The sequence below is a fragment of the Engystomops pustulosus genome, chromosome 2, assembly GCF_040894005.1.
Source record: "Engystomops pustulosus chromosome 2, aEngPut4.maternal, whole genome shotgun sequence".
Taxonomy (NCBI): domain Eukaryota; kingdom Metazoa; phylum Chordata; class Amphibia; order Anura; family Leptodactylidae; genus Engystomops; species Engystomops pustulosus.
Genome location: NC_092412.1, coordinates 126,194,043 through 126,218,090, shown reverse-complemented (window position 1 = coordinate 126,218,090; position 24,048 = coordinate 126,194,043). Strand labels below are relative to the sequence as shown.

The 24,048-nt window shown below is 40.9% G+C and overlaps 1 protein-coding gene across 4 annotated transcripts in view; it reads right to left on the bottom strand.

Annotated features, from left to right (window-relative positions):
- SCML2 (Scm polycomb group protein like 2) overlaps positions 1-16,513 on the bottom strand; it is an 80,266-nt gene extending 63,753 nt beyond the window's left edge. Inside the window, exon 1 of one of the 4 annotated variants that reach the window (XM_072136306.1) lies at positions 16,205-16,513. The gene's annotated coding sequence lies outside the window, so the exon portion shown is untranslated. Of the gene's footprint in view, positions 1-3,556; positions 3,640-16,204 lie in introns of those variants that run through there. The other 3 variants (XM_072136304.1, XM_072136303.1, XM_072136305.1) reach the window with 3 other exon arrangements.
- Between the last annotated feature and the right edge of the window lie 7,535 nt (positions 16,514-24,048).

Here is a 24,048-nt window from a genome sequence, read left to right as displayed (position 1 = left end):
TGAAAGAGAAAGAATGGGATCAAAGAAGCATTCACAGCTTGAATCTAAGGAAAAGCAAACATTAATAACCTGCAGAGAAACAGGACATCATGTGAGAACATTAGTAAAGCGTGAATCAGCCCTTTTGTGCATTGTATTTAACAACGGTTTAAGTTTTTACTTTCAAGTGTCAGTTACTTGAGGATCAGGGAATTTCTGCTTGTAATCATATGATTCTGATGTTTCACATCAAACCCATCGCTCCTTTGAAGCCACTTTTCACTTGGTTATTTGTATTAAAGCGCTCACATGTTTGTGATTCTTATGGCTTTCTAGCATATGTCCTTTAACAAATTCAATGCCTGGTGGACATGTCATAAGTGATCTGAGCCAAAACACAGAAAATTACTTTTTAGAACTATTGAAGTTTGACCTCTGAAAGATGCAAAATTTTGAAGATACAACCAACAGCTTCATATGTCTTGTATGAAGCCTTCAAGCAATGTGAAATTAACACTACTTGTGCTCAGTACGCTTTAACAGATACATTTTATAACAGATTTATATATATATGCCAATAAATTAAAAGGGTTGGCCTAGGTTACTGTAATGTTTCTGTAATGGGTGTGTTGGGTGTGTGTCAAGATATTAGGTCATTTACCGTGCAGACTCGTGTATAAGCAGAGTTTTTCAGCACGAAAAAAAGTGCAGAAAAATCTCACCTCAGCTTATACACAATTAAATAAAAAAATAAACTTACATACTCACCTTCCGCCGTGGCTCTCCGATGCTCCTCTTATGTCTTCTCTCTGCTGTAACAGCTGGCAGAGACGTGCCCATGCACTCTGCCGGCTATGATACGGCTGTGTCGTCGCTGATGACATAACAAGCACCGCCCAGCAGAGCGCACGGTCGTGTCTCTGCCGGCTGTAACAGCAGAGAGAAGAAAGAAGAGGAGCTGCGGGGGCGGGCTGGCTCCTAAAGGGGGATGGCTGGCTGGCTTTTTGTATCCACAGTGATCGTACCGAACCAAAGAATAAAGTAGAGGTGTTATTTGGAGCGCACAGTGAAAGTAGCAAAGACCGAGGCCACAAGAAAGTTTGGGACTTTTTTTTAAATCAATTTCACCGCATTTGGATTTTTTTGGCCCTAACCCAGTATGTGGCATGGAAAAATAAATACCATCACTGCAAAGTGCAATTTGTTCCGCAGAAATGAGGCCTCATATCGCTCTGTACACAGAAATATAAAAAAAGTTATAGAATTTTGATGGCGGGGAGCAAAAAAAAATGAACCAAAGATGACTGCCTCTGTAAGGGGTTGAGCTCATCATCTGTCATTCCTGTGTATAAAATGGCTGCACATGGAGGGACCTGTGATCCTAAACGGTCCTTGACCGATCCACCACCTTATGGTAGTACTGTATTCATGAATAAGAGCTTAAACTCAACCCTCTAACCGTTCTCTCCCTTAGTTTAAGCGCTTATTCATGAATACTACCATAAGAGGAGAGCTGCTTGTACCACACAGATAAAGTAAATATTGACTTTATATGTTGCGGACCCCTCGTTTTCTCGATCAGCAAGTTATTCCCTATCCACGGGATAGGGCCTAACATTCCTTTGTGAAAAAAAATCTTTAACTACTGTTCATATTATTGACCCTTTCCTACCAAGAACAATCTGAGAACACACTTGCTCTCGGATTCTCTTATATTGAGCAATTTTTTTTTTTTTTTGCATAAATTTGGAGAAACTGACATTCGTCCTCTTTGCCTAATGTGGTTACATATTAACACTGCAACCCAGAACATATACACAAAGTTATATGGAATATGAACACATACACAAAAGTAAACTAATACAATGGCACACAAATAAAAGTGACTTTTGTTATCTGGCTTTGTTTATGGATATATTGGGGGAGATTTATCATATGTTTCTGAGGTAAAACTGTTCTAGTTGCCCATGCAAACCAATCAGGGCTCAGCTTTAATTGGTTGACATGAACAGAGTAGAACTGTTCTAGTTAAGAGACTCCTGAAAATATCTTCCCCATAGTTTTTCATTTTGGTTATTATTGCATAAGGCAGCATACAATAATAAAAATAAAAACAGTCTGACCGGAGCTCCTTATATGTCTTCTTGTATCTCCTTTAGCGAATCCACAATTTCGTTCCACTTTCCCTCTTGGAAACTTTTCTAGTGTAGTTCCCAACAAATGGTATTTGGATGTGGATAGACCACTGTTCAGACAGTCCAGCTGCGTTTTCTTATATCTTTTAACCACTCAATAAATGTAGGGCTAAAAGGAAAAGTAAAAAATGCGCCTATAAAATCCACCATACGGACGCCAGTCTGGGCGAACTAGCGAGACTGGTGTCCGCATGGTGGATTTTATATGCGCATTTTTTACTTTTCCTTTTAGCCCTACATTTATTGAGTGGTTACTGCACTAGAAAAGTTTCCAAGAGGGAAAGTGGAACGAAATTGTGGATTCGCTAAAGGATATACAAGAACACATTTGTTGGACGTGGGATCGATTCGTGACTGTGAGGTAGCTCCCAAAAGGGTTAAGTGTGCAACTCAGAATACTTTGATTTAAGCATACAATAATATATCTGTGTGAATCTTGTGCAATTTTCTGTAAAAATCTAGGCGCCCTGTGTGGATTCAACGTTCCCTTTGCTGCATGTTATAGTGAATAGACACGTGGTGTATGTATAAACTCCTCACTTGCTGTTTTTAGGAAAGTTCCTTTTCTGTACATAGGTAGTCTGGATTTGTACATAGTTTGATGGAAATTTTGAATTTTCATGTAATTTTTGCATTTTATCACTGTTGATGTGCTACTTTTGTAGGCATGGTAGGTGATAAGTTATGAAAAACATATGATTTTGACAGAATGGGAACTTTGTGAGTTATATATTTTTGTGGATTGCAACCAAATAGTTCAAGGTTTATGTTGTAGCATTCCTGGGAGGGTAAATTCTTGTTGATGTTGTTTATTGTGGTATATATATAAATCTGCTCACTTTGTGCCATTATTAAATCCTGTTTGGTGCATAAACCTTCGTTTTGACGCAAGTTTTATACATAAATATGTGTTTAAATTCTGTCCGTCATAGTTGGATCATGGTGGTACGGGCTGTCAACTGTTATGAAGAAAAATGCAATTGCCAGGTTCTCTGCTTTCAGAAAATATATAGGATTTAGGGGTGCTTTTATTTTTTAAAATGTTTTCTGTTACAGTCTTAGGGATATTAGGATGAGGTAATGGGAACATGTGACTGAGGTGAAATCTATGTTCATCTATTACATTTAGGAGATGTGAAGCTGAATATTTTCAGTTTGAGACACATTTTTTGCCATCAAAGTAAATTTTTATGCCTTTTTTTTTTAATAACATTTTACACTTTGAATCAAAATCCAACCTTACCCTTCTTTTTATATAACCCAATGTTCTACCCTGTCCCTACCCCTCAACTATCAAATTGTTTATCCGTATGTGACATTTATATTCAGAGTCCGTTACACTACATATGATTTGCTTGGTGCCTTAATTACCTGCTTCTTACCTCGAATGATACTCCATCTCGCTTGTCATGTAACTCTAAGGCACAGGTCAACTGTATTGATTGTTTTACAACCGCTTCCAGATTGTAATTGATATGTTTAGTGTATTATGTCTATTTCAATAAATGTTTATTGACTCTAAAATTGCATGAAGGTGCCTGGAAGATAAATTGGACATGATTCTAAAAATCAGTACTGTACAACTGGTAAGAGTTACATTTTTTTATTCAAGGCCTTGTGTTTCACTATTCTGGTATATATTATAATATTATTGTTATAAAACGAGTCCACTAAAGTAAAAAAAAAAAAAACAAAAAACACAACCTTCACCTTTTTTTATGTCAACCATACCAAATCATGATTCTGTGAGAAAATTGTTGCTAACAGCGAACAAAAGGCTCACTGAGGATTACAAATTGCTACAATAAAGAAAATTTTACACTTCAATAGGACATTTTGAGAAAATTCAAAAGACTAATAAACCTCTCAATTCAATAACATTGATTGTTCTACATAGTGAGGATGCATTCACACAACACGCTTAAAGGACACCTGTCATTAGGGCTCTGTCACTTGTCCTGTCACCTCTACCTGTTGGAGCAGTTCACAAGGATCCCATCCCAGCCTTTATCTAGTCAATTCATACATTTATCATTATAAAATCATCTTTTCTTTATTATGTAAATGAGGCTGGTCACATGGTCAGAGGCAGTGATGTTCCCCCTCCCCTCTCCTCCCCCTGCTCATGTCTGTGTGTAATGTATAGTAAAGAATTGCTGGTGTGTGTGCTGCATCTGCTGACATGCTGCACCCTCCTAATACACATGTGAGAGACACAGACATCAGCTACACAAGTACCTGACATGTTCTGCTATAACATGGCTGCCTGGAGCTGTTGTATCTCTCCTATACACAGACAGGCTGCAGGAGGCGTGGCCGCCAGCACCAAGAAGCACATCATTATACAGCCTCACACCATTATACAGGCTGTCAGTCAAGCACTGGGGGTGTGGCTGTGCCTCCCACTCATGAATAAGGTGGACAGCTTGAATATGCTAATGACTCATTGGACATTTCACAGGTCATTTGCATACAGCTTTAGGACCTCATTGCTTAGGTTTGTAGGCATGTAGAGGGACAATGAAGGGATAGAAGCAATGCTTTATAATGGCAGTTTATGAAAATATATTTAGTTTAGGGGGGTTATTTTGCCTGACGGGTTCTCTTTAACTCATGCGTTTAATAACGTATTGAAACAGCTGAAGAGAGATTTGCCAAATTAAACAGTTGTTAACACTTGCATTTACAAAACGCAAATGTGAACGTTTGCGTTAACACAAAATGCATGAATTAACACATTGTTAACACATGCGTTAAGTGTTAATAGCTGTTTAACTAGGCAAATCTCTCTCCAGCTGTTGCAATGCATTTTTAAACGCATGCGTTAAGTGCGATGTGTGACCGCACCCTTAGGGTGGTGACACACATGGCGTTTTTAGGCCATTTCTAGTAGTGTGTTTTCAGATCGTTTATGCGTTTTTGACCAGTTTGAATTAAGATAATTGGTCAAACCTGTCAAACACTCATGCGTTTTTTACAAACTGAAATCTAAAAACGGGCCAAAAAATGCCTAAAAATGACATGTGTGTCACCACCCTTAAAGCTCGCCAAAAGACACCTAGTAAAACACGTAATGACAGACTGTTACAATAATGTGATGGCTGCAATACATACGATATGTATGTATTATATGTAAAAAAAATAAATAGAGGAAGTAAGAGAACAGAAAAGAATATATCAAGCAAGAATATCAAAGACATGTTCACATGGCCAATTTTTAATGCTGAAGCCTGGAAACACACAAGCTTGAATCACCAACAGGTAAGGAATTTATAATAGCAGTATAGTGAACGAGTTAATTCATATCCACAAGCTGTTTAAAAAAAAAAAAGCAAGAATGCAAAAATGTTTACATTATGGGTTTGAAGCCACAGCATGGCAAGGACTCTGTGGATTCTGCCATTTATCTTACTGCACAGAAATAGTGGCTTAAAGCTGCAATGGAAATCGACCGTTTTTGACAGTTTTTGATACAGACCAGGCCAAAGCTAATGTCCACTACAGAGCCTGCACATCCGATCTTAAGTTGATCAAAAGTGCTAAGTGACCAACACCTTTTAATGACTAAGAATTTATAGTATAACACAACATATGATGTCACAGATTTCTTCACAAGAGTAGATAAAGCGCTGTAGGCAGACATCAGTCAGTGCTGTAAAACATGTGATGAGTGAACAGTTGTAGTAGTAAATATTACAAAAGATCATAGTAAAGGAGCATGAAAACAGATCTATTAATGTTACAGTAAAGCAAGTCTAGTACATAAATTAAAGTTGTGACCGAATTCTATGAAATCTACAAATTTTTGTAAAAAAAATAAATAAAAATTTGAATTCAATAAATATCACATGTTCAAAGAAATAAGGCTGCAAACAGCAAAGAAGTCACATAAAACACAAGGGCATCTCAAACACATATCACTTACCAGGATGAGCAAGATGTGTGGGTGCCACATAGCCTGACATTTCATAGCACTAGGAATTACACCAGGATTGGGTCCTACTGACTGCTAGAAAGGAAGCGTGTGATCAGCTCTATGGAAGCTCTCTGTGACCCCAGAGCAGGTACCCTACAGATGAAAGAGGATCTGACTCCTCCTCTACAGTGCAGCTGGGAGGATTTACTCCCACTTCTTATTCATCATCACAGGAATTGGAGCAGTTACAATTGGGAGAGTCTGCCAGGATGGGTATGTAGCCTGCAGCAGCAATATTTCAGACAATAATGGCAATCTAAGTTGGGTTCCATGGTCACACATAGGTGAAAGGAGAATGCAAGAAAAATCCTTTTCCAATCACAGTATGGAAAGGTTTACATCAGTGCAATGCTAAAGCTACTACTAAAAGGGTGTTAAATAACAATTTACAAGTTCCATGAAGTAGTCCCGTGCGACACGTTTTCCAAGGTTAGTCTACCTGCACACGGACATGTGCCTTTTCAGGCTGCATACAGATCTGCAGTTCACCATTTGCAGCCTGCGTGTCATCGACGTGTGAAATCCGACCACATGCTCATGACAGCAAAAAAAGAATAAAAATAATGCCCTAAATTATCACAATTTACTGAACCCCTTAGGGTGAAGACACACGTGGCGTTTTTAGGCCGTTTTTGGGCCGTTTTTAGTTAGTGCGTTTTCAGATCGTTAAGAACGCATAGGATAACACAGGATTACAGGAGCAAAGATCAATTCATTTCGGCACATAGTGTCTTATTCGTGATCTGACATTCGTACAAAATGTATCAACTTTTTTAAATACCCACCCCATACATCATACAATGGGCAGCACCAGCAATGCGGTCACATGACCAAACTCGGAGAAATGTATATGTAGAACAGGCCCCTTCAGGCAGTATACAAACCACAAAGTATGCACATAAAAACTAGGGAATACAGCGCTGGGGACCTGGGTTCAAGTCCCAGGGTCTACATCTGCAAGTTTGTATGTCCTCTCCGTGTTTGCATGGGTTTCCTCCGGTTCCCCCCATACTCCACAAACATACTTGTAGGTTGATTAGATTGTGAGCCCCATTGGGGACAAGGACCGATTTGGAAGCTCTGTGCATAATCCTGTCTGCACTATATAAAGGAATTATTACTTAAAAACACCTGACTTACAGACGACTATTAGATGTTGCTAATTTACTGTACTTTAACCTTAGGCTACAATACATTTTTAAAATGTCACAGAGACCAAAAAAATTTGGCTGGGGTATACAAATTCAACATAAGAACAAACCTACAGATCTTTTAGCTAACCTTGGGACTGCCTGTAGAGCCAATCCAAAATATCACATACAAGCAGTATTAGAATTCAATATTACATGTGTAGTATGTTGCCCACATGAAGGCTTTATCAGAACATCTTAAAACTGGTTTCTAACTTTAATGCATGAACATCACATATGGAGAAAACAAATACAAAACAAAATCTATACAAATAAGTTTACAGATATAGAAAAAGGACTTCTTTTGTAAAACTGCAAAAAAGTGACGATACCCAACATGTTTATGATTTTTATTGTTTTTTATATTTATATCAGTTTCTAGGGAAAAGGAGTGATTTGAATTTTTAGGTTTTTTAACTTAATGGTTTACTTTTTTTTTTACCATTTTTAAAACCCCCCAGGTTTAACCCTAGGTTGTCTGATTGACCCTACATATACTGCCCCATTTTACACCTGTTTACACCTCATCTGTTTGTATGGAAAGGCCTCAGCCAGTGAGTCCTCTTCATTCACCCGCAGCCGATGTGCAAGGTACAGATACGGAACACGTTGATAAATGGTTAATAATGTCAGACTATGCACTTACATCGGCAGACAGACAAACTGCTCAGATCAAGCAGACTTATGCCATGGACAGACCAGGCACCCTCATCTGGTACATGACTGTCCAGAGGAGCAGAAGGCACCCCACGATCATATCAAGTTTTCATATTTTCACCAAGAAGGCTTTCAGACTTCCTTTCCATTGGATAGTGTAATTGCCGAGTGTCCTTGAATGGTAAATAAGTATTGAACAACACAATAAACCTCTATACAACACACATAATCCAGGGAGTACTCACAGAACCCAAAGTAAGGCGGCGGGGAGGGGTGGTATGGGGGGGGGGGGGGCAGCATGGAAATTGTCTGAACCCATGCAGCAGGTAATAATTGTGCATAACTGGCTGCACGCAGGGATTCTGATGGACCCCAGTACTGTGCCCTGCCTGCAGTCAACCAGGTATCCATACTTATTTGCTGCACAAGGCCAATTCTAGCCTTTCTTCTGCTATAATACTGCCCCCTATGTACAAAAATATAACTACTCTAATACTGCCCCCTATGTACAAGAATGTAACTACTATAATACTGCCCCCTACGTATAAGAATATAACTACTATAATACTGCCCCCCTATGTACAAGAATATAACTACAATTATATTGCCCCATAGTTAAAAGTATATAACTAGTATAATACTGCCCCCTATGTAAAAGAATATAACTAGTATAATACTGTCCCCTATGTACAAGAATATAACGTCTATACTACTGCCCCCTATGTACAAGAATATAACTACTATAATACTACCCCTATGTACAAGAATATAACTACTATAATACTGCCCCCTATGTACAAGAATATAACTACTATAATACTGCCGCCTATGTACAAGAATATAACTGCTCTAATACTGCCCCCGATGTACAAGAATATAACTACTATAATACTGCCCCCTATGTACAAGAATATAACTACTATAATACTGCCGCCTATGTACAAGAATGTAACTACTATAATACTGCCCCCTACGTATAAGAATATAACTACTATAATACTGCCCCCCTATGTACAAGAATATAACTACAATTATATTGCCCCATAGTTAAAAGTATATAACTAGTATAATACTGCCCCCTATGTAAAAGAATATAACTAGTATAATACTGTCCCCTATGTACAAGAATATAACGTCTATACTACTGCCCCCTATGTACAAGAATATAACTACTATAATACTACCCCTATGTACAAGAATATAACTACTATAATACTGCCCCCTATGTACAAGAATATAACTACTATAATACTGCCGCCTATGTACAAGAATATAACTGCTCTAATACTGCCCCCGATGTACAAGAATATAACTACTATAATACTGCCCCCTATGTACAAGAATATAACTACTATAATACTGCCGCCTATGTACAGGAATATAACTACTATAATACTGCCCCCCTATGTACAAGAATATGACTACTATAATTAAGCCCTCTATGTACAAGAATATAACTACTATAATACTGCCCTCTATGTACAAGAATATAACTACTATAATACTGCCCTCTATGTACAAGAATATAACTACTATAATACTGTCGCCCCCCCCCAAAGGTTGTCTCTCTCTCTTCACTCAGACTGCCCTCTCCTGCCACCAGTTCTAGTCCTCCCTCCCTGGGCTGAGGCCCCCTCAGTTCTAGGTACCTGCCCCTCCGCCGCGGCTCCCCCCAGTTCCAGGTGCCTGCCTCGCCGCTGCCCCCCCCCCCCCCAGTTCCAGGTCAAGGGTCTGTGGGCCACATGTGGCTCGCGGGCAGTGCACCCCTGTCCTAGAGGGTTTCGTCGGGGTAGCCTTTAAGGTACAACCTCCAGGTGCCGTCATGGGGGGATTATGATGGAAATAAATATTGAGAAATAAATGGTTATACAAACAATTTGAAAAATATGTGAAAGAAAGAAAAAAAGTGAAAATGAATAAAAAAAAATCTCCCCATCTTGTTAAACCCACTGGATATTACACATCTGTAAACAGTGATGCGCCACTTTTATGGTCATTATAGTATAAAAAAACAATCATAATAAAACCGTTTTAGTGATACACATGGGAGGGACATCTTATTGCACATAGATTGAACTGCACCAAAAGCAAAATCAAACAAAAAGAAAAGAATCTAAAAACATCATTTAAGCCAAAAGGTTTCATAATTTAGTACTCATGTCCATTTGAATTTGAAGCTCCACTTCTCATATTAATAATACACATGACCTATCCCTTTTACTCGAAAACCAGATGGATCACACCCATGAACCAAACAAAAGTAATGAGGGCTTAAGTTGAGAGATTTCAGAACCCTGAACATCGACGGCTGCCCTAATACCCAATACATACTCTCAAGTAGTCATCATTTCATCAGGGAATAAGGGCATGTGACAGTGCCATTTACTGGCAATGTAATGGAGAAACTACATTCACTCCTGGAATCCAAGAAGGTCCAACTTTTCTCTATATTAGGGCACGCAGTACATCTGCCACAAGAATTACAACCACGAAAATTGGTTGTGTTAAATAAAATATGTACAAGAAGGTCTTTTAAATTAGAGAATGTGATTTCAAAATCGGGTTCGTCTTAAACACAAGATGCTTGGAGAATGTTTGACATTTCTTTCCACCTCCCATGATAAGATGTGACATGTTACCTTGGAGGTTACGTTTTTCTTACTTTATTAGCTTGTCTCTTGCCCTTCAGGCTCATTTGCATACAGTGTTTCATGCTGGTGATAGACATATGCTTTTCCAAAGAAAAACATGCACTTTGTAGTACTTACATGCAAAACAGATGGTGCTCATTCCAAGCCCCTCCCACTTGCGTTCCGGCCACACCTTGAAAGCTGAGAGATAAAGGAACCTGAAAAAGTGTCCACTGACTAAACGCTTTACAGACATTCCTTGGATAGTCTTATTTCCTTCATCCAAGTAAATTATTAACCTTTATCACCTACGTCTTAGCCGTGCAGCCGGGTCCCTAATGAAGGTCCCCAGATCTGCCATCGGCATCTGCCTACTGGACCGAATAGATGCCCGTCAGCCTATCAGATGTTCTCTAGTTCATATGTAATGTGAAGATAAAAACGGTAAAAAAAAAAAAAAAATCAAAATGTCCCAAAAGCCCCTAACACATATAAAACAGAAAATCATTTTAAAAAAAGTGGAAAAAAATTAAAAAAAAATAAACATATTAGGTATCACCGCGTCCCAAAACGTCCAATATAATAGAGATGCTATTTGGAAAGTACAATGAAAGACGTAAAAAACAATGTCCACAAGAAAATGGCGCAAATCTTGTTTCTTGTCAATTTTACCGCATTTTGAATTGTATTTGACTTTCCCAGGACAAGGGATGGAATATAAACTATCATCACTAGGAAGTACAATTTGTTACGCAGAAAACAAGCCCTCACACAGCTCTGTACATGGAAAAATAAAAAAAAGTTATTGATTTTTGAAAATAGGGAGCGATAAACAAAGTAAAATAGAAAAAGCCCATCCGGGGACAAGGGGTTAAAATGCCCTCTATACCACGATTAAAAGTTTACAAATTTTCTGGGATAAAGGTTTGTGGTACCTGAGGCCACGTTCACACATGGCATTTTCGTTACATTTGAAAACGTAATCCATAATTACCAAATTTTGGTAACACTGGGGCAGATTTTCTTACCCGGCCCATTCGCGATGCAGTGGCGCGTTCTCTGCGGTGGATTCGGGTATTCCGGCGATTCACTAAGGCAGTTCACAATCCTATACTTGGTGAAGGTAAGTGCTTGTCCCGCAACTTTTTTTTTTTTTAAATGCGGCGGTTTCTCCGAATCCGTTGGTTTTTCGTACGGCCACGCCCCCGATTTCCGTCGCGTGCATGCCAGCGCCGATACGCCACAATCTGATCGCGTGCGGCAAAAACCTGGGGCAATTCAGGGAAAAATCGGAAATATACGCGTAACACGTCGGGAAAATGCGAATTGGGCCCTTAGTAAATGACCCCCATTGTGTTTCCAACACGTTAAAGTAAATGCAAACGCTGTCGAAGCCTTAGGCAATCACAGGTGAAGCCGTGTAAACTTGGCCTCAGGGGCTCTACAAACACATCATGGCACCTGAAAACTATCCTGCCCTACAAAAGCTCAATGGCCCCTTCCCTTCCGCACCCGGCCACGTGCCCTGACAGTGGGTTACATCTAAATGTGGGGTGTTCCCTTACTCAGAAAAAAACTGCACAATATATTCCTAGAAGCATTTTCTACTTTTATTCAGTTAATGTGGGTAAATTTTGCACCTAAATGAATGTATTAATGAAAACTAGTGAATTCCAAATAAATTTGGACAAATCGCGCCCACCAGGGTGTGCCTCGGCCCGATCTCATCGGCGTTTCGATGAAATCGCTTGCGATCGGGAATGAGCGGCCTGTGTTTCGCGTTAAATTAATGCAAAACACCAGCGACTCGTTCCCGATCGCAGGCGTTTCCATAGAAACGCCGATGCGATCGGGCCGAGGCCCGCCCCGGTGGGCGCGACTTTGTCTGCGTTTGCAAGCGCAGACAAAGCACCACGTGTGGCGCCGGCCTAAGGGGTTGGTATGCTAAAAATTCAATAATCACACTGCCGATATATATTGGCAGAGATTTAACAGAGATCACCAGGGCAGAGTCAGACTTCACAGGCTTATTCTGTGCCAGATAAATCATTCTGGATGAAGGCAAAAAAGCTGGTAAATTTATGGTAAAGTTGCATTACACCTTGTAGAGGAGAAGGTTGTCCAGGGGGCCAGTCGAGTCATGTGTTTGAATTTGTCCCTACACACTCCAGTGTACGGAGAGGCATCTGGCATAGTACTATTAGTTGGTCTAGTTTGCAACCGAATTTTGTGGCACCAAGGCTAGACAAGATGGAAAACTGCCTAAAAATGGTGTAAATCTGTTAATGTTGCGCACAGCATTTCAGGTGAAAAACCTGTTATTGGTATGAAAGTTATATGACCTGACAGCAAACTAATTTATACAGGGACCATCTGACATTTTCCATTTTGTGGCTGGAACTGTTGGACAGTATATATACATTGGTTTATTACAGATCTAGTCAGCTTAACTACTATCTCTTCTATATGCATCCCCAGATGTGGATAGACAGAACAATTTTTGAACAATAAGGAATGAGGATGTAATCCTAGCACTGACTGATAATACAAATATCCGCCGGTTTAAAGGTAAGCTTTCAGAATACAGGATGATAACATGATCCTTCCCTGCATTGTATTTAGTAGGTCAAGTGAACAAGATAATTGATATCCATTCCCTTAACAATTGTCCAGCACTTTAAACTGTCAATAAGGCATCAGCGTATGAAGTAACTAAACAAAGAATCTCCATTGATCCTAAGATCAGCAGGTTTAATCCATTGCTCCAGCGAACCCCTGGACAAACTTGGGCACAGCTCTGCTAGTGTACTGCAGGACGGAGGCTCCAGCTTCTCAGTAAATGCAGAAGTGCACACAGCCACCAGGCCAGCCCTGGCAGAGATCTTAGCTTCAGGACACAATCACACGTTGCTTTTGCATTGCAATTAGAATCGCAGTGCAAGCGGGCAAACCTCTGTCCGATCGCATGTTTCCCGTGAAGTGCATGCAATTGGTAACAAGCACAAGCTTTCCATATACGTGTGAATGCAGCCTCAGGGTGGTGTCATAAGTGCCGTTTTGAACCTGTTTTTAATCATGTGTTTTCAGTCCGTTATAAAACGCATGCTTTCTGAAAACGCATCCGTTTTTGTCCATTTTTAATTAAGATAATTGGGAAAACCGGACCAAAAGAAAACAGAAGTGTTTTCAAAAACTCATGCGTTTTTTTTTACGGACTAGAACGCATGACTAAAAATGGGTTCAAAACGCTACGTGTGACACCACCTTCAGTCTCTGCTGGTTTTCTTGTAAAGGCTATAGGAAATCCTGTGCACCTGAAAATTGAATAGCAAGATATAATAAATCTCCCCCATTGTGTCATACAAAATATGTGTTTGCTGTAAAGAAGAGGTTGTTACAAATACATTTTTCAAACAATAAATATAAAGATTCTCTTTACATGCTCCTCTTAACCACACAGGTAGTCTTGGCAAAAAAGATGGGATTTTTTTTTTTTTTTTTTACAACAGTTAAAACAGTTACAACAGGGAGCCAGGTAACATAAAAAAAAAAAAGTTTTATAAACTACTGAAATGATTCAGGATGCTGACAGAGGCATTTTTAAAATCAGCATAGCATAGGCTACTGGAACCTGTCACCAGTTAAAAATGACATTCCTCATGACAGGTTTGCTTTAAATAGCAAATTCATCCAGGACACAATAAAATGAAAAGGGCAGTCTAAAATTTAATCAAGAATACAAAGATTGTAATCTAGGAGGAGTAATCTGACTTGGTTATTATTCTGAACTGGCTTGAAAAACCTGAATTACAGCCTGAAACGCTATATATACACACCGGCTGCTTGTGTAAATGAGGATGCTTTATACTGTATGTCACATCATGTCATATAAACTCAGGAATGGAGTACAGTCAACAGGATATCCTCTATCTATTATAATAGATGGATGCCATGGAAGAAGGCCCTCAGCTTCATAGCCACCTCCACAAGCCAGAAAGAGCATCCCTCCCTTCCTAGTATCTGTTTGCATGGTAATTGTTCATACATTCATATAATGTGACCACATCATATAACTGTAAATCTATAGTTCCATTCCAATGGCCATAGCGTTGTCCAGCAACTTCTAGTGGATGGTAAATGTCAAAAGCAGTACACATGTTGATATGACCACAGGCGTTACCAAAAGATCTTGTTTTGCTGCAACAATGTAGTTTACCACAGAATTTTCATAATACACAACTTTGACATAACCAACGCTCTGTAGTACCAGTGTGATCTGTAAAGCACCACGGAATATGACAGTGCTTTATAAAGATGTATTATTATTATTACCCATGGCATATTAAGGAATTACCCTTTTTACACAGAATCAGTAACTCATGGCACATATCTTGTAGGAAAGGAAATCAGCAGTGTGTGGACTTCCTGGTGAACGCCAGATACTGACAGGACCCTCCAAGCTAAGCTTCATTCACATGGCTGCATTATAGCTTCTATATTATAGAGTACCTCTCACGCAATGTTCACACGTGGCAATTGGATTGTATTTTGAAAGGCATCAGGGAGGAGCATGGCATGATCTCATACACATTTCAACTGAGACAACTGATAATGAGCACCACGAGGGGATGCTTCTATGCCAGTTTTTTGGCGTAGAATCGATGAATCCATCCCAATTTTTTGCGCACTGCAAAAAAATTGAGAATATTCCGGCGACTACACCATGGGCATGGAGGGGAAGAGGAGGGGCGCAGCTGCTGGTGGAGGGGGCGGTACAGCTGCCTGCGCAAAAGTCAACAAACATATTCAAAAATCTCCCCCCACGTGGGGCTCTTTCACATGTGTTTAATCGGAAATGTATATGTGATCGAGACAAACCCAGATGCATTAGAATTGCATTTCAAAATGCACAACACGAGTGAAAGAGGCTTCAGCAAATTCAATGATCGTATTTGGATCTTAAATATATGACGTACAACAGATATATGTGAGGTTTGACCTTTCGTGACTGACGTGATCACTTTTTATACTTGCAGAGAGAAGTGGTAGTGAAATGAGGAGTATGACATATTTGCGCCATTTTGAATTCATAACTTAACTTTATTAAATGACACATCTTTACCATTTCACCACCTATGGCATACAAGTAATGGGTCGTAAACAAAGGGAAAAATGTATTACATGTCTATGGCCACAAGCCTATCATGACGAGATTTAGCGCTGTTAAGAGCTCCCATAGTTATAAGTATTTCTTGACTGATCCTCCATGACGCACTAGACTTCATACATGTCCCTGGTGCTATAGACACACAGTCAGTGGACACACGTGAAGCTGCAGCTACTACCACTCCCATTATGCACTGCACATTACCGTGATGTGGAGCAGGGCTTTCCTCTAGGGCACTTACAGTCACATGGCTCCATATAAACACAGTGGAGCACTGCGCTCCTTGCATTGATTATACCGAGCTGTCAGTCAGGGCCAGGGCATGGCTCCTCTCCCGCCTTCCGCGGTGCAGGACAGTGCGGTCGGCGGTGGACTGGAGGCCGCTGTGGGATGGAGAAGTGGGCGCTCACCTCAGTAGGCACCACGCCGCTGCCAGCTCCGGTAGTGTGCCGCCTCCCGAGCCGCCGCCAACATTGAGCAGTGTCTCAGCTGCCGCCTTCTCTCACGGCCACCGTGTCCGTCCCCAGCCACAGGTCCATCCGTGTAATGTACCTCAGTCTGCCCTGTAACTACCCAGTGTAGCTCCACAGTGAGGACCTCACGGCGCCGCCATGTTGCCACAGAGCGCGCCCCCGCCTGTGGTTTGTGTTCATGAGAGGAGGGGGCGCTCAGGGGTCTCAGCTACACACAGTGTTATAAATGGTGCTATTATTCCTAGCATACGCTTCAGACTGTGGAAACCTTTACTGTTGTGTGCACTAAAGAGGCAGATGTAAAGGTGTGCACACTAAAAGAGTCACTTATACAAGTACAGGTAGCACCTCTAATTCCCTTCCACATACTGATGTACTCATCATGGTAATGGCGCTGGTGCAAGGCTTGTTCTTGTACTTGAACCCACTATCTCATGGCGATTCATCCCAGTGCAACACATTTCCTTCTTTTCCAGCTATCATTTCATACACTGTAAAGGAAAGCTATGAGGGCACAGCCTAAAAATTCCTTCAGGACAGACACTCTTTGTTATTTTTTCATGCTCAACTTCCTGGAGGCATAACTTTTTTTTTTTAATTTTTTACCTGACATAGGCATACGACGAGAATCAGCTCCCTTCAGAATGCGAACACGAAACAAGCAACCGTTGTCTTGCTCTTATACCATGCAAAACAGTGTGTGCTACAAACCCATGCGTTTTTTAAAAACGCAATGAAAAGTACCTCAAAAACCGCATGGGAGAAAACACTTTATCCAAAAACCTATTTAACCGCAGCCCTTTTTAGTTTTTTGCGTTTTCATTTTTCACTCCCCACAATCAAAAATCTGTAACTTTTTTATTTTTCCATGTACAGAGCTGTGTTATGGCTTATTTTCTGCGTAACAAATTACACTTCAAAATGGTGGTATTTAATATTCCATGCCGTGTACTGGCAAGCGGGAAAAAAATTCCAAATGCAGTGAAATTGGTAAAAAAAAACGCATTCGTGCCGTATTCTTGTGGGCTTGGATCTTACGGATTTCACTGTGCACCCCAAATGAAATGTCTACTTTATTCTTTGGTTCGGTACGATTACAGGGATACCAAATTTGTATAGGTTTTATAATGTTTTCATAAATTTACAAAAATTAAAACCTCCTGTACAAAATTTTTTGGGGGGATTTTGCCATCTTCTGGCGCTAATAACTTTTTCATAGTTTCATAGTTTCTACGGTTGAAAAAAGACACTTGTCCATCAAGTTCAACCAAGGAAGGGAAGGGATTGGATGAGGAAGGGATTTAGGGGAAACAATTCTATATAACATAACCACCAATGTTATTTAGGTGTAAAAAGGCATCTAGACCCTTCTTGAAGGTCTCCGCTGTCCCTGCTGTGACCAGCGCCTGAGGCAGGCTATTCCACAGATTGACCGTTCTCATAGTAAAAAAGCCCTGTCGCCTCCGTTGATTAAACCTTGATTTCTCCAAACGGAGACAGTGCCCCCTCGTCTTTTGATTTGATCTAATCTGAAACAACTTACCACCATATTTTTTGTATGGACCATTCATATATTTATATAAATTAATCATGTCCCCTCGTAGTCGTCTCTTTTCCAGACTAAATAAATCTAGTTGTTTTAATCTTTCCTCATAACTGAGACCCTCCATACCCCTTATCATTTTTGTGGCTCTACGTTGAACCCTCTCCAGCTCCAGGGCATCCTTTTTATGGACCGGTGCCCAGAACTGGACAGCATATTCCAGGTGTGGCCGAACCAGTGCCTTGTATAGTGGTAATATTACATCCCTATCACGAGAGTCCATACCACTTTTGATACATGACAAGATCCTACTGGCTTTAGAGGCAGCTGATTGACATTGCATGCTGTTATTCAATTTATGATCTACTAGTACCCCCAAGTCCTTCTCAACAAGGGACTCTCCCAGATTTACTCCCCCAAGGACATATTTTGCCTTTGGATTATTGGCCCCCAGGTGCATAACCTTACATTTATCCACATTAAACCTCATTTGCCAAGTGGATGACCAAACATTCAGTTTGTCCAAGTCACCCTGCAGCCTGTGAACATCCTCCATAGACTGTATTACACTACACAGTTTGGTGTCATCTGCAAAAATAGACACAGTGCTATTAATTCCTACCTCTATATCATTAATAAATATGTTAAATAGTAGTGGGCCAAGCACAGAACCCTGGGGTACACCACTCATAACTGGTGACCATTCCGAGTAGGAATCATTGACCACAACTCTCTGGATACGCTCCTTCAGCCAGTTTTCAATCCAATTGCAAATGATTTCTGCCAAACCAATAGCCCTAATTTTACCCATCAGGCGTCTATGAGGGACAGTGTCAAATGCCTTTGCAAAGTCCAAGAACACAATATCCACAGCTGCTCCTCCATCCAGACACCTGCTCACCTCTTCATAGAAGCAGATAAGGTTAGTTTGACAACTTCTATTCTTAGTAAACCCATGCTGGCTGTCACTTATTATACTATTTGATGTCACATACTCCAGTATGTAGTCTTTTACTAACCCTTCCAATACTTTCCCCACAATGGAAGTTAAGCTTACAGGCCTGTAATTGCCAGGCGAAGTTCTAGAGCCCTTTTTATATATTGGCACCACATTTGCCTTGCGCCAGTCACTTGGCACCACACCAGACATTACAGAATCCCTGAAGATTTTAGCCAGCGGTACAGCAATAACAGAACTGAGTTCTTTAAGAACTCTGGGGTGTAACCCATCTGGTCCAGGAGCTTTGTACACATTGATTTTATTGAGCTTAGATTGGATAATGTCTACATTTAGCCAGCCTAGTATATCACAGGATCCATGACCCGCACTGACACCACCCAAGTCAGAAGTTCTCTCTTCTATTGTATAAACGGAGCTAAAAAACCTATTAAGTATCTCCGCCTTCTCCTGGTCTCCAGTCACCGATGCCCCATTTTCAGAATAAAGGGGTCCAACCTGTTCTGACCCATTTTTTTTTGCATTGATATACCTAAAAAATTTCTTGGGATTTGTTTTGCTATCTTTAGCCACCTGTCTTTCATTTTGTATTTTGGCTGATTTGATTTCTTTTTTACAGATTTTGGTAAGTTTTTTATAAGTATTGAAAGCCTCAGGTGACCCGTCAGATTTATATTTTTTAAATGCCCTCTTTTTCTCATTAATTGCCCTTTTAACTGTAGCTGTAAGCCACGCGGGGTGTAATCTCGCCCGTCTATACTTGTTACCTATTGGAATAAATTTAGAAGTATAAAAACCCTGGATAGATTTGAATTTCTCCCATTTAACATTAGTATCACCATGTGACAGTATCTGATCCCAGTCTATATCCTGTATCGCAGCCCTGAATTTTTGGAAATTAGCCCTCTTAAAATTCAAAGTTTTCGATTTTCCCACCTGTTTCTGCTTTTTAAAGTTTAAGAGGAAAATAATTATATTATGATCGCTGTTCCCAAGGGGTTCCCGGATACTGACATTTTGGACAATCTCCTCATTGTTAGAAATCACAAGGTCCAACAATGCGTCACCTCTTGTGGGATCTTCTACAAGCTGCACCATAAAATTATCCTGAAGAATGTTCATACTTTGGTGTATGGAGCTGTGGGTGGTGCTATTTTTTGTGGATTTTGATAACGTTTACAATGTTATAATTTTTAGGACTGTACGACCTTTTGACAACTTTTTATAGAATTTACTTTTTTTTTTTAAATGGCAAAAAAGTGCCATTTTCGACTTTGGCGCGATTTTCCGTTACGGGATTAAACGCAGTGAAAAACCGTTATCATATTTTGATAGATCGGGCATTTTCGGACGCGGCGATACCTAATGTGTTTATGATTTTTACTGTTTATTTATATTTATATCAGTTCTAGGGAAAGGGGGGTGATTTGAATTTTTAGGTTTTTTTATTATAATTTTTTTATTTTAACTTTTTTTTTATTTGTACTATTTTTCAGACTCCCTAGGGTACTTTAACCCTAGGGTGTCTGTAGGATCCTATCATATACTGCCATACTACAGTATGGCAGTATATGGGGATTTTACTACTCATACATTACAATGTGCTGATAGCACATTGTATTGAATGGGTTAACCCGAAGCTACCATGGAGACGGATCGCCGCTCCCCGATGACGTCACGGGGAGCGACGATCCACGGAAAGATGGCGGCGCCCGCGCCTTTGCTGGCGGCGATCAGCAGTGAAACAACTGCGATCGGTGGGGTGTGATACCGGTAAGCCTTTGCTGCAATATGCAGCAAAGACTTACCGGCTATAGAGAGGGCTCGGCCCGCGAAGGGGTTAAAAAGCCAATATGAAAAACTGATGTGTTTTACAAGGATGCAAAAACACAATGAAAAAAGCGTACCGCATGTGTCATTGGCCATAGGGTTATGACACACATGGCGTTTGAAACCGTTTTTGGTCTGTTTTTAAGCAGTCCGTTAAAAAACACATCACCCTTACCGATTGCATGGAAAAGCATTTGCGATACGGACGAGCACTGCCCAGGGGTGTCTGCCTTGTGTTTCTAAGGCTGCATCCATGTGGCATTTACATTGCATTTTGAAACGCAATACAGTAGCTGAGAAGAGGAGACTTGACTAAGTACATTCTTGTTAACATTAGCACAAAAATGCAAAAGTTAACCCAATATGCACTCCATAGCCACTGCTATCATGTGATATGTCCTGAGTATGCATGCGCACTCTTCCTCAGAATTTATTTCCCAGAAGGCTTGGTGACCTAACTTCTTCCCTAGAAACCATGTTTTAGACACTAAATCAGACCCACTGTGTACCAAAGGTGCTTGAGGTATTAATTCCTCTCTACCCCCTTTTAAAAAAAAAAAAAAAAGAAACCAAGATTGCCAGATTTCATGTATTTACTGAGTTGTCAAGTTTTCCGCTTGAAATCTCTCATAAAATTTCTCTTTCTTTCTTTCTCATCTTTATTTTTTTTGCCTGGAAAAAACAATGACAATATACTACAGATAAGACATAGGCTACATTCACACTGCCGTTGCCCGCCCGTACCGTACCGGGCAACGGCAGTGCACGGGGAGAGGAGGAGGAGGTGAGCGCAGCTCACCCCCGCCCCTCTCCATAGAGATACATGGCGCACGGCGCCGTATTACGGGAAAAGATAGGACAGGTCCTATCTTTTTCCCGGGTACGGAGCAGTACAGTGCCGCCGTGCGGCCATTGCTGTCTATGGAGGACGTATAGCAGCCGTATATACGTCGGCCGTATATACGTCCTCAATACAGTAGTGTGAATGTAGCCATAGTCCAATAACAGAAGAGATGAATGCTTCCTATTCTGACCTAGCAAAGCTATATCTTAGCCTCTGTCACATCCTGTTGCTTGGATGATTTCTGAGCTCTCAATCCTATTGGAATAGAATTGTATTCATTTTAGTTTCCTACGAGACACTTCTAGGATACTGTCAGGATCATTGGATCCTCTGGACCACCGCGGGAGATGGTACTAGCCGACACCTGGGACTGGAGTCTAAGTGGCACCTGGTCTGCACCAGAGCACACCGCAAAACGGGATGGACTTGCTGGAGCAGGGTATCACCAGGTTGTTCCACAGGTGTGAATAGCCCGCCGTGGCAGCCGAGGTCGACGTACCTTAATGGAAGACAGTCTTGTGGTTGGGGACAGGGCAGGCGACAGACATGCAGGGTCATATCCAGTCCGGGGTCTGTAACGGGAGGTCCAGGCAGATGGGAACGGGAAGACAGGCACACGGGACACAGGAACACAGCAAAACGGAGGAAGTCTGGTATCTCAGGAACAGGAATATCACTGGGGAGCTTTTTCTAAGGCTTGAGGCACCAAGATGCCGGCAGAGCAGGAAAGGAGGTACTGGATTATAAGGTGGAGGTTTTCAGCCAGCACACCAATCAGCGGTGAACTGGCCCTTTAAATTTTCAGCAGCTTGTGCGCACGTGCCCTAGGAGGTGGGGATGCGCGCACAGCAGTCCGGAGGATAGCAGGAGCCGGGACAGGTGAGTCCGGCGCAGGGGCTGCAGCGGAGGCACACAGAGTGCCACGGGTGCGCCCGCAATCCAAGACAGGGAGCTATTGCTGGGTGGCTGACCTATTCCCTTGAGCAAATGCAGTTTGCTTATTGCTAAAAGAACCCAACCCCCTAATAGTGTTTGGAGATGCTCTCATAATCGGGGTTCTAGATGTGATAAACAGTTCTGTAATTTCTCCTCTTAAAGTTTGTGTCTGTTCTAGATATTTTCTCATGCAAGGGGCTATGCATAAGCTTGGGTCTAGTATATCTTCTATTAAATAAATTTCTACTAGACTTTGGTAAATGTGTGAGGTTTTTGTTTTGTTTTTTAAATCACATGAAAACCTCCTGGTGTCTGTGACAACCATGGTTCATCAATATGGATCAGTGTTAATTCCATTGTTCTTGCTGCCAGAGCTAGCGCCATTAGGCAAGCCAATTTTATACCCACTTCTCGGATGGACAGTGCCTCCAGGTCCAAAGAACCTAAATATACGAGTAAAATTTCTATGTCCCACATAGATGTATGTCCCCTATTAATTTCAAATATAATTTTTCAGTCATTTTCTGGATTACAATAAAGGAAACCTACCATTTGATTTGATGCATCATGAAGCAAAAATACCTTGTGACTGCTGTAGCTACACTGATGCAAGATCATATCTTGTTTAATCCCTTGGCTGAGTGGTTTTGCTGATAAAACCGATATAACATTATGATAATGAAGCTCTGTCACTTCTATGGCTGGTTCAGGCTTCTCCTAGCACAGGAGTTTTTCACTACAGAAGAGGATGATGTAATCCCTGGGTTGTGCCTGAAGGCAGAATAATCAATTGCTGCACCATCCCCCAGCTGCTGTGTATGAGTGATCCAGCTCAGGTTGATTAGTCATGTCTTGACTAACTTCCATTTGTAATTACAAGCTCTGTGTCTGAAGTGTTTATCTTGGCAGCCAGCCTGACCCAGCTTTCCCAAGGTCCTAAATGTTATAATTGTTTATTCAGCAAAACCACTCAGCTCAGGGATTAACCAAGATATGATCCTGCATCAGTGTAGCTAAAGCATTCTCAAGGTATGTTTGCTTCATAATGCATCAAATCAAACGGTAGATTTCCTTTAAGAGCAGAACCTATTGTTTTAAGCACGCTAGAAGCAATACCTAATCTATGTTTCACTACCAGGAAATCTAATGCGTATCGACCGAATCTTGTACCCCTGTCTTGGTCCGCCATGTCTGAAACTCTTGTTCCCCAGCGGGATTTTCCTGTGTATCTGCATTTTGTGTAGTTTGGGATATTATGGTCTGGATAGTGGATAGACCAGGACTAAAAGAGAAATTTTCTCCTCCTGAAATTTGGGGTAGGAAAGGCATATAGGTCCTGGAGACCCTGCCATGGACAGGAAAGAACAGTGCATGCACTCTCCATGCCCTTGGCGACCACATCCTCACTGCAAACACTTGAGTTATTGTTTTTACAAAGCGAACAGATCTATATGTCTCAGACCAGACTGGTGAGTTTCAAAAAACTGTGTGTAGTTAGTGCTATTGTTGCTAGGGACAATTTCTGTCTGGACATAACATCTGCAATCTGGTTCGATTGTCCTGGAATATATTGAGCTTTTAAATCTACGTTCCTTTCTACCACCCAATTCCACAAATCTAGGGTCTCCAGTTATAACTTCCTCAACCTTGTTCACCCCATTTTGTTCACA